This window comes from Pistacia vera, unplaced genomic scaffold, assembly GCF_008641045.1.
Source record: "Pistacia vera cultivar Batoury unplaced genomic scaffold, PisVer_v2 Contig225, whole genome shotgun sequence".
NCBI classification, from domain to species: Eukaryota; Viridiplantae; Streptophyta; class Magnoliopsida; order Sapindales; family Anacardiaceae; genus Pistacia; species Pistacia vera.
The window spans coordinates 518,399-529,557 of record NW_022196030.1 but is presented as its reverse complement, the minus strand read 5'-3'; the positions used below and the strand labels follow the sequence as shown (position 1 = coordinate 529,557).

General features: G+C 35.2%; 1 long non-coding RNA gene, 2 other non-coding genes and 1 pseudogene across 3 annotated transcripts; all 4 read right to left on the bottom strand.

Moving 5' to 3' along the window:
• Positions 1–410: 410 nt before the first annotated feature.
• Positions 411–1,655, bottom strand: LOC116130827. Its single transcript, XR_004128134.1, has 3 exons — positions 1,570–1,655; positions 519–618; positions 411–436 (listed from the first exon to the last, which is right to left on the bottom strand). It is a non-coding gene; the product is annotated as an uncharacterized LOC116130827 (long non-coding RNA).
• A 5,597-nt stretch (positions 1,656–7,252) lies between these two features.
• Positions 7,253–9,949, bottom strand: LOC116130813 (annotated as a pseudogene).
• Positions 8,438–8,506, bottom strand: LOC116130899. The gene has a single exon (XR_004128145.1). It is a non-coding gene; the product is annotated as a small nucleolar RNA snoR60 (small nucleolar RNA).
• On the bottom strand, positions 8,770–8,842 carry LOC116130896. The gene has a single exon (XR_004128142.1). It is a non-coding gene; the product is annotated as a small nucleolar RNA snoR60 (small nucleolar RNA).
• Positions 9,950–11,159: the final 1,210 nt, after the last annotated feature.

Sequence of the window (11,159 nt, the reverse complement as noted above, 5' to 3'; positions counted from 1 at the left end):
CCCAGAGAAGTATTCATAGGAACTTCTTTTATGTCCATTAAAAGTCACTGTAACAGGAATTTCACTTCAAGAAGACTTGCCTCGGGCCTTCTGATTTAGCAACAAATCTTTATATAAAGTAATAATTAATTTGGAAAAGAAGATCAATAAACAAAAGGCTCAGTAGATTGGAAATTAAGCAGCTTATTCTGAATTAGCAAAAGAATGACTAAAATTCACATGATGCAATGATTCCAAAACAACCTACTAGAATACTAAACCAGCACAAGCATCCAAGCTAAATGATCTTAATACCTAATATCTGGGCCTCCATCTCCAACTCTTTCATTTGTCTTCACTAAATGTTCTGATGTAAGGGAGAAGAGCTCGAAGTAAATGCTTAGAGTGCTGTTCTTTTTCAAATTCTGCTGTCTTTCTTCAATTTCTTCAGGTCATCCTAAATAAAATAAAACATATCATAGTTTGCATGACAAATGCATCAAATTATGAGAGGACTCGAGATGAAAGGAAAAACATACTGTTATCACTCCCTCCATGCGTAAGCATGTTTTGCAATTGCAATTACCCAGACAAACTGGACAAGAAGAAGCAATTTCATCCTCTGACATCTTAGGATACCTAGATGGAATAAAATTGAGAATTGAAAAAGAACGTTATCATGAGAAAGCAAAAAAATAAAAATACAACATAAATAGTAAAATCCAAAAATACTCAATTCTAAAATGTAAGAAACTAGAGACAACTAATTCACTGATATATCTGTCATGAACATTAACATTGTGCCACTGACGCATCAATAATAACAAAGTAATGCCAGGTATTCTAATTCATACCCCAAATTTTCCATCCCAAGAGTCTTGCCATGTGGCATTACCAATCAATTACTACATCATCTCATCTCTAGAGTTAGAACCACATCCGAAGACAAGTCATGGGATGGAAAAATTGAATTAGACTTGTGAGTACAGCACTTACTCATAATATGTCCTATCTACACTTTTTCAAGCTATCTAAATTTCTTCCATTCTTTCAAAGGTGAACCACAAATAATACATGTTCATCTATGTTAAAACCAGACAATTTCAACAAACATATTCTAACATATAAATTCAAATTTTAACATTGATATAGAGTTTGAGGGCAAGCAGGTGACAAGCAAAAAAACTCATGATGCTCTTACAGCTATACGGTTACAATAGTTTAAACATCCCACAATTTAGTCCAAAAGCTTAATAGTTCCTAATAAATTATTTTTTTAAGTAAATATTAATAAATAACTTTATCCACATTTCATGATCCTAAAGAATGCTTAATGAAGACAAGCACTTCTAACACCATCCACATTTAATAGCATAAAAGCAATTAGCATTCACGATTCATTTCCACCACAATGATACAAACAGAGTTACTTTTCCAATAGCAAAATTCAAATCGATATGGAAAAATATTCCAACACAACAAAATCTGTGATAACAAAATATAAACCAAAACAGAGATTCAACCAATCACATATTCGCTTTTGCAAGAAAAAAAATTCAATGAAGTTAATTTTGTGAGAAGTTGTTATACCAATTTGTTATGCATGGGATGCACAAACCGCTTTGTTGTACATTTTTGGCAATTAACAACCCTTCCTTTGTCATTTCTCGGCACTGATGGCACATCAACGACTCCCCTCCATTCCCCTGTTATAAACAAATTAAAAATTAAACCAAAAAAATATATGTATATGTAAAAACTCCCACTACCACACTATACAGGAGAAAATTCTTACATTAGGTTTTCCTTTCTTCGAATCCTTCAACACATGTTGCAGTTTTTTGTCGAGTCTCCTCGTGAACAACAACGCAAATGGTCTTCATTACACATATCACTAGCAGTTTCTCTTTCAACTTCTTCCCTTGATCCTTTGGTCCTCTTCGTCTTACCTTATTCTCTCACCATCTTCTTCCTCCAAAACCCAGATTGTTTTTTCTCTTCAGAATCTCAAATCATCATTTTCTCTAACTTCAACATTCTTCTCATCCTTTGGCAGTGCTTCTGATTTTTAAACTTCTTCATTCTCTTGCTTATCACTAGCACCATTTTCTTGCACTGCCATCAATTTCTTCCTCTTTTGCTAACTTTCCGACCTCTCCTCCCCCTCTTCCTCTCCCAAATACCTTCTTCTTCTTCATCGTCTACTTCATATCATTATAGTTTACTTTCTTTCCACCACCTCTCGTCTCTTTTTCACTAAACTTGTTACATCATCAACCTCCTTTTTATTCTCAGAAACCCATTACCTCTTCCTCCTTCACAGAAAACACTCTTCAACCGTCAATTACATTTTCATATAATTTCGCTTCCTTTCCCTCTCACCTTGAAAACCCTTTTATCTTCAGGAACTCCACTTTCCTTCTCTTCTTCAATACTTTCACCATTTTCCCCAGCCAAGTTCCAATTTTCCTTCTCTTTATTCTTTTCGCCACCTTCCACGTTAAATTTCCCTTATTTCTATTCCTTCCAACTCCCTTCTTCCCAGCATTACTTCACTTTCCTTAGCTTTACTCCATTCCCTTCACCAAATTCACTTATTCCACCTCATTCCGCAGACTTTCCTCCTTTGAGAAACCCCATTACCATTATTTTCGTCAATTGCCGTCCCTTCCGCTCCAATTTCCCTTTCACCATTCCCGTTTCCAAGACCTCTTCTTTCTTTTTGGGCTTTCGCCCTCGCTTCTTCGCCACAAACTTCTCCCTTCTCAGACTCACAATTTCCACCCACAAGTTCCAAACTTCCCGGCGCCCTCACCGGTTTCTGCTGCTTTCTATTGCGTTCCATGAGTTGCAGCAACAGAAAAGAGTAAATCAAAAGACAGAAAGAGAGGGAGTGTGAGAGTGTATTTAATATACAAAAAGTGTATTTCAACTACTAATTTGAATCTGCATAAACTACGGACTGAGAGAGATATTAAATAGGGATTCGGAAAAGGGACTAGGGTTAGGGTTGGTTACCGGGTAAAAATAAAAAACAGTGGGTGAGGGATTTGAAAAGGGGCGCCAATTTAGGGTTAAGTAATACTTAGGAGGGAAATTAAGGAGTAATAAATAAATAAAACTCAAGGAATTGACAGACAGAAACACAAAAGCTCGGTATGACTGTCACGCACAAAAGACGCACCGTGCTTTGTGCCTCCTCTCCAGTCTCCTCCTCCTTCTCAATTCTCAAAAAGAATGACAATCCCCCAAACTATAAACCATGTGCGGTTTTCTTGAGTTGTAAAAGGCATTCAACTTCCCACCTAAGGCTAAGCTCATATTAAATTAATTAATAATAATATGAAAAATGCATCAATATTATTATTTTTAGGATAAGGGATTTATTTATTTAGGAGCTTCATTCACTCTCTTACCAATATAATTTGAAACTTCTGCCAGTAAAATTGTCATACTTAGGTATACAGTGTGAATGTAATCAAAAGAAAAAAATAATAATATAAAACCTATATATTCAACAAAAAAAGATTGCATCAAGATCGGAGAACAAATATATATATATATATTATATAATATATATAGATATATATATATAAGCCGTGACCAAATGAAAATGGATTCGTAAAGTAAAATAACTTACTGTTAAAAATGCAAAATAGAATGGAAACAATTGGGACCTGTTTGTTTCACTCCTTTTAGTAACTTTGTATTATCCATTGGATTGAAAATAAGAATATGTGTTTGTTTAGTTATTAGGTTATTTCATTCGAAAATTAATCTAACTCAAATAAATTTTATTCGTTTGAGTTGGAAAAGTGGATGGGACTTGTTTCTATTATCCTAATCTATTCATTAACAATTACTTTTTACAATAAAAATTTATAAATTAACAAAAACATCATATTCACCCACGTCACTTTTAATTGCCAGCAATCATCGCCGATCGCTAGCATCAAAATAATGCACGATTGTCCGAATTTGGTCAATCGTGCATAATCTGGCTATTGACAACCAAATCTATCATAGCTAGAGATCTAGTTTTGACGATTTTAACATTAATGATGGCCAGAAATATGGTTATAGATCTAACCAAATCCAACTGATTGTGTGTTGTTCTGATGACAGCTTCCATCGTCCGCAATGGTACCAAACAGACCCAATTTTGTAAGGTCAGTGGGGTCATACCCCTTGGTGTCTCCGTCCGGACACATATCTTCAGTATGTCACATAAATCATAATTCTTGCGGAAACGACTTACACCTACCCAAGGTTTGGCGAAATGGTGATTGGTACCCAAAGGTTTCAAAACGACAAACAAGTACCTTTCGTTAGTGAAAGACTAGAATGCGCTTTGAGAAATATTAGTCTATTTTTGTAATTTATTTAGACCCCTTAAGTTATTAATTCCTCAAATACCCCAGAAAAAAGTTTAAAAATTAACAAAAACACCCTCACCCACCCTACTTGCCAGATTCCGGCGGCCACTGCTAGTGGTAGCGAATCTACACAACGGTTCTACGCCACCACTGAAATGGCCGGTAATTTACTGATCTAGCCTTCCGCCAGATTTGGCCGTCGACGGCCGCAACACTCCGACGCCAAAGATGTGCCGTCTTTGTCTGTTAACGATGGCCAAGATTTGGCCGTCATTACAGTCAACGGCGGCCATTTCTTGGCCGTCAGTTTCCGGCCAGATTTGGCCTTTTCACCTCAGATCTAGCCTTTTCACGTTAGATCTAGCCTTTTCCGGCCAGGTTCATGGTGAATCTGGTCGGAAAAGGCCAGATCGGTGAATTAACGGCCATTTTCGGTGGTGGCGTAGACCTTTATGATAGATCTGGCTACCATCGGCGTGGCTATCAGAATCTGGCAAGTATGGGGGGTGGGGGTGTTTTATTAATTTTTAAACTTTTTTTCTGGAGGTATTTGTGGAATTAATAAACTTAAGAGGTCTAAAAGTAATTAAAAAAATAGACTAATATTTCTCAAAGGACTTCTAGTCTTTTCACTAACGAAAGTACCTGATTATCATTTGAAACCTTTTAACACCAATCCGTTTCGTCAAACCTTGGGTCGTGTCGGTAATTCTTGCCTGTGTAACAAGAAGCAAACTGAAGGAGTCTCGACAGAAACTAACTTTGATTTATATGTGTGTGTGTGTGTGTGTGCGTGTGCTTGTGGAGAGAAATAGAGAGATTTTAGTATCACTCAATACTCAACTATATATGATGATGCATGGATGAATAAAAACCTTCTACACCAATGAGAAGCTACAAAATAAATACTGTCATATCATTTATGTTGAGTGTTAAGCCAATGTATTTGAATTTTATGAATCTCCAAGATTTTCATAAGAAAAGTTTTGAAGATTTACTATTTGAAATTAAAAACCCTAGTACATGTAAAAACAGAGTAAGGTGGACTGTCACTGAAATGATGAATTATAGAAGATTAATGTTGGAAGCAGGAGTCCATTCCTAAACTTTATCACAACGAATACACAACTAAAAGGATATTCCGAATCAATAATCAACCAACACCTTTGTGATCATAAATCTATGCAAAAACAACCAAGGCTGAACATAGTATTAGTAAATTTAACTTGTTGACCCTCCTCCTTTTTTGTAATTAAGGAACACGGCCCTTGGTTTTGCTTAATTATCACAGGCTTGTCTTGTTCCTCATTCAAAAGCACCATAAAATATATGCATCATGATGGACGACCCTCGACTAGTTTATCAATCTCAATATCTTAGTTTGATGCTGTCAGGGAAAGCAAAGCAACCCACATCCAATGTAAGAAATCTGACTAACGTAAACGCTATCAGAGTTTACCTTTGTTAAAAACTTCCCTTTAAGAATGATACCTGTAATGCATTGGCATAAACTGCGACTGCATCACGCCTATTTTAGCTCAGACAAATTCCGTATGTAAAGGAGGAGCGGAAGAATGAGAAACAACAACCAAGAGGGAAAAAAAAAAAAGAAAGGCATAATCTCATTGACTTTTCGAAGGTTTGGCTATATTTACAGAGATAACCCACTGGAGTATCTTTTTGTCGATGACCTTCCATGAAAAAAATTATTACAAGAAATTCCATGAAACTTAAAGGGAAGTTTTAAAAAAATTATGAGAGGTAAAAAAAAAAATATTTAGACTTCTAGAGGAGACTCTTATCGAATTATGAAATCAATGGGGTTGTGCTTCTACTCCAGCCAACCTTTAGAGAAACTTAAGGAAGCCTCATGAAACTTATTCAAAAACAAAGGAAAACAAACAGAAAGGGAAAATAACGGATTATACTTGAGAAGATCCAGGCATACAAATGTTTCCAGCATGTAACTACAAACCGTTGCTTTTAATATTTTTTACCCTAAAGCTTTTTTTGAAGTTCCCAGGCCGAAAGTTGTTTCTTGGTTTGAATTCATCAAAATTTTAGTAACTCCTCAACCATTGCTTGTCAATCTCCAAGAAAGAATCGGCAATACATCATTTCTTCTACACTTTTGATTTGTTATTTGGCTGGCTTATAAAGTTGTGTAGATGGTTATCCTTAGTTTGAGAGTCTGCTTCGCTGAGCTTTATTACTGAAATTTTTGGAGTATTTGGAAGCCAAGAAAAACTTTGATAAAGATGAATAGTAAAAGCATTGCACGTCTGTTGCGACTGAGAAATATACAAGAAATTTAATGACAAAGAGGAGATTTTCAACTACAAACTATTCTTTTAGCTCTTTTCGGAATTGAAGTGTTGTTTAGACCAATTTTCTCCTTCCTTGAGTGATTAGACTAAAAGGAAGCAATTGCTATTAACCCGTCTTCTACATATAAAACTTTTATCAGGTCATATTCATCCGTATTTATGCACATGCTGCCTGGTTGAAAAGCTATCAGAGGTACATGGACATTCCGGTTCAAATGAAAAAAGTATTAGCAACATTCATAGGGCTTCCAGATCAATCTAGCTAATATATAGCTAATATATTAAAAGAACAAAACTAATTTTAACAAAAACACATATAAAAGAAACATAAAAGACAACTCCATCCTTAATTTTCATAATTTCTCTTTTTTTTTTTTTCATTTTTTCTTTGTTTTTTTCTTCTGAATGATGCCCCTTTATAACCTTCTTTGTATGGTCTTTATAAATAACATTTTTCTTTTAAAAATATTTTCTGAGGGCTGGGCATCTGGGATCAACCAAAAATGGTTACACAAACATTGAGCTTCCAGCTCCGATAGATTGATATAAATAATAAACAAGAAAAGCAAATAGTACAAAATTTCTGGCTAATTAAAGATGAAAGGAGAATTTGGAGTCTAACGAAACTTTGATTTCATTACAATTAACAAGTTTTAAGCCTTCTGTTTCTTGGCATTCTGTAGCCACCAACCACACAAGCATGGTCTCGCTCAAAAGGCTCCAATGTCACCTGCTCAGAAGGTTTGAACTGCTCCTGTTGCAGCTTCTTCACTTCACTCTGGAACACAGCTCAGCAGGGACAGTGGAATCTATGCAATTGGCCTGAGATGATAAAACACAACCTCAGTCATATATCAACAAATCAAAAAAGATTTTTTTTTTTTTTTATTTTTTGGCTTAAAATGAAAGGCGCACAATGGAGAAGAAAACATATTGTTGTACATCAAAGACAAGTGAGTTCTCAAGATGACTTCAAGTTTTGCTAAATTTTCCAAAGTACTCTGAAAATGAATGCAAATTTAAATTTATACTTCATCTTATCTTAAGGCAAAATCATAAACTTCCTACGAACAACGAAATATAAGGAATAACCTATAAAATCAATACCAACCTTGATTGAAATAACAAAATGACCTCCAGCTTTGAGAAAATAAGATGCATTCAGAGCTAAAATTCTTGCCTGTAAGAAAATTCATAAAGCAAACCGGCTCAGAAATATAAATAAACATAACAGTTGCAAACCACCTGCTCCAGAAAGCTATGAAATCGTATGATAACAAATAACAAATAGAAAGAACGAAGATTACTCTGTGTGCAGGTGCAAGTTGAAATGTTAAAGAACAAGTCCATTTACAAAATCACAAGAAAACACAAAAACGAGAAGGTAAAAAAATGTGAAAAGACACATTTAACATGTACTAACCATAGTTTTCATTTAGCACAAATGCATTTAACAACAAGTTCAGTACCATAGCAATGAAGGTCCATCACCAGCATCCACAAATGAATGCTGGTGAAACATTTTCTTGAAATTGCAAAATAAGATATTTAGTCAAAGAACCACCATTATTAGTTGATGGTTTTTCTTTGGATCTGAAACAAGTCTTTTTCCAATAAGCAAAAAAGTTAACTGAAAACCAAAATTTATTTAACTGTACAAAGGAAACACATGATAACTTTGTACAGCAGAGAAAAGACAATAAAGAAATCAAGAAAGAAAATGAAAGAAACCAATGATTTAATGTACCAACGGCAAGCATCAGAAACTCGGGCTTCATCACCCACAATGTCATGAAGGGGAATCCAGTAGATCATCATATGCATTATATAACATAAAAATCAATATTTGAAAAGAAAATATAAGAAGGAAAACGACAAGTTAAGAGAATATGCAAACAAAATCAGATCTCTGAGAGTTCCTAGTATGAGGAAACATCCCAATCTATTCAGGTAGAAGAATGCAAACATAGAAGTAAAAACAATATACCATACATGAAATCCAAAAAATCAAGGAACACATGCTACTTTCTCCAAAATAAAATTTTGAAAAACAATCAATCGCAGGTTTCGAAAACTGAATCAATACACACATCAGATTCTCGAGTTTGCATCACCCATAATGTCCTGAAGGGGAATCCGAGTAAAATTCATCATATGTATTATTAAGAAATAAAATAAAATAAAATCAAAAGCTAGACAAACATGAGAACAATATAATGAATAGTAATACAAGCACCACTGAGAAATGGTGCAAAAAAAAACTCTCCACTACTGATTCCGACACCTAAACACATAACCATTGGTTCTTCATTTCCCACTGGTAAAATTGTAAATTTGATTCTATATGAAAACTGCTTGAAGGATGCCTAAGTGGAAATATGCAGGGTAGCAAACCTGATCGGGCTGAGCAACATCAGAAAATATAACATCCACCATGCCAACCAACATCCGGTACTTAGCTGGATGTCTAGCATCCTCAATGATAGAATACATTTGTTCGCTTTTTTGCCATGTTGACTAAGTCTCTACCACTTCTATGAGAAAACCAACTGCATAAAACCACAACCCTCCTATAGGGAAAAAAAAAAAAAAAAACTTGTAACAACTTTCAAGACAAAGACACATCAAGAGAAAAAAACTATAGTTTCTAATCCATCACTCACAGGGCCAACAATATCAGACACATGAGAGACAGTTGTACCAGAAGCAGCACCAAGGTAGAGAACACGAGCACCCGGTTTCTAAATCAAACAATACAAAACATTGAACATAAATTATCAAACTTAAAAACACTAACAGAAACTATAATCACCATTGGGAAACTACAATCCATTATTATCAACACCACCCAAGAACAGCAGCTGCCAACTTTGAACGGAAGGGATTCCAAACTCTGTATTCAACTTTAGTTCCATCTTCATTCTATAAAAACAAACATATATCAGTTAAGAAAGATTAACTAAACAAAAGCAAAAAACTCTATTTAAAAAAAGTAGGACCTGAACAGCACTCTCTTCTCATTGTAGACAGCTACACCAGGAACCAAGTTCTTAGTGACAGGGCGTCTTCTTTACCCTTACAATGAAAACTCCCTCGTGTCTATGTGGCTCAACCACAACCCTGCTTCCACCTCTCATTCCACCTCCACTCGTCCCCACCGCGGCCACCACCTCGGCCGCCACCACGGCCTCTCATGGCGCTACCACCTCTTCCACCACTAAAACCTCCTCTACTGCCTCCTCTTCCTCTTCCTCCTCCATCACCCCTGCCCCTCTAAACCCACACCACCACCGCGGCCTTAACACAAGAAAGAAACCCTATTAATATTCACATCGATATTAAATCTAACTAAATCTTTACACACAAAAAGTTATTTGCTCTAGTTACCTCTTGGGGTCATGTCTGCAACTCCGAAGGGGCTGAGTGTGAGCTTGCGAGTAAAGAAGCGGGGCGTTGTAAAGTACCGGTTTAGGTTTAGGTGGTGCTTTTTAGGCGGGACGTTTAGGGTTTAGGGTTTTTGTGGAGGGGTGGAAAACTCATGGGTCTAGAATCTAGATAGCCCAGTAAACCAGGGCCCAAATTGATTTCATATTTGGGCCGCTGGGCTGAGCTATAAGTGGTAAAAGAAAGCACCTCTATAATTCATTAAAATTTAATATTTTTTTAAATTATAAAATTACTTTTAAATGATTTATTAGGCATCATAAACACTTTTCACACCTCACTTGGTGAACAAAAACTCTAATTATTAAGATTTTTTTTTTAAAAAACATTTTAAAAACAAAATTAAGTCCTTCATCTGTCTCCACTTATCATATTTTCAATATATATTCCTACATAACTAGAACTGCCCAATTTTATTTTCAATTTTTTGAATTTTAATTTGAATATCTGAAAGTTTGTAGATTGATAGTGACAAATAATAAGAAGGTTATGAAGTGGTGATATTCATAGAATTTTGGAATAATATAACAACAAACTCCACTTAAAAATTGACTCCTTAATTTTCCCACAGGCACTAATAGGGAGGATATAAAGGGTTTATCTTGTTAATTTCAAAATCTCATTGAATTAGTTAAGGTATGCGCAAACTTTCCAAACACTCTGGTCACCAAAAACAAGAAAGACTTCTTAATCTTTTTTATTTTTTTTTTTATTTTTTATCAAGGGATGTAATCCCCAAGACTTGGTCGGGTAAGAGCCTCAATAACTATAAATGGCTAGTATAAACCCGAACTTAATGCTCATCTAACCTCATATGCTCTCGCCATGCCAGTTGTTGACCCCTTAATTTAAAGAATAATACTTTGGTACAACGGATTGTACTAATCAGTTGTACTATTTTTGTCAAAATCACACATGATACTGTACTATGCTTTAAGTTAGTACACTGGGGTAAAGTCCGTTAGTACCCTATACTCTAATTTAAATTAACAAATTTTAACCCATCATAATCACAACCCAAAATATCTTCTTG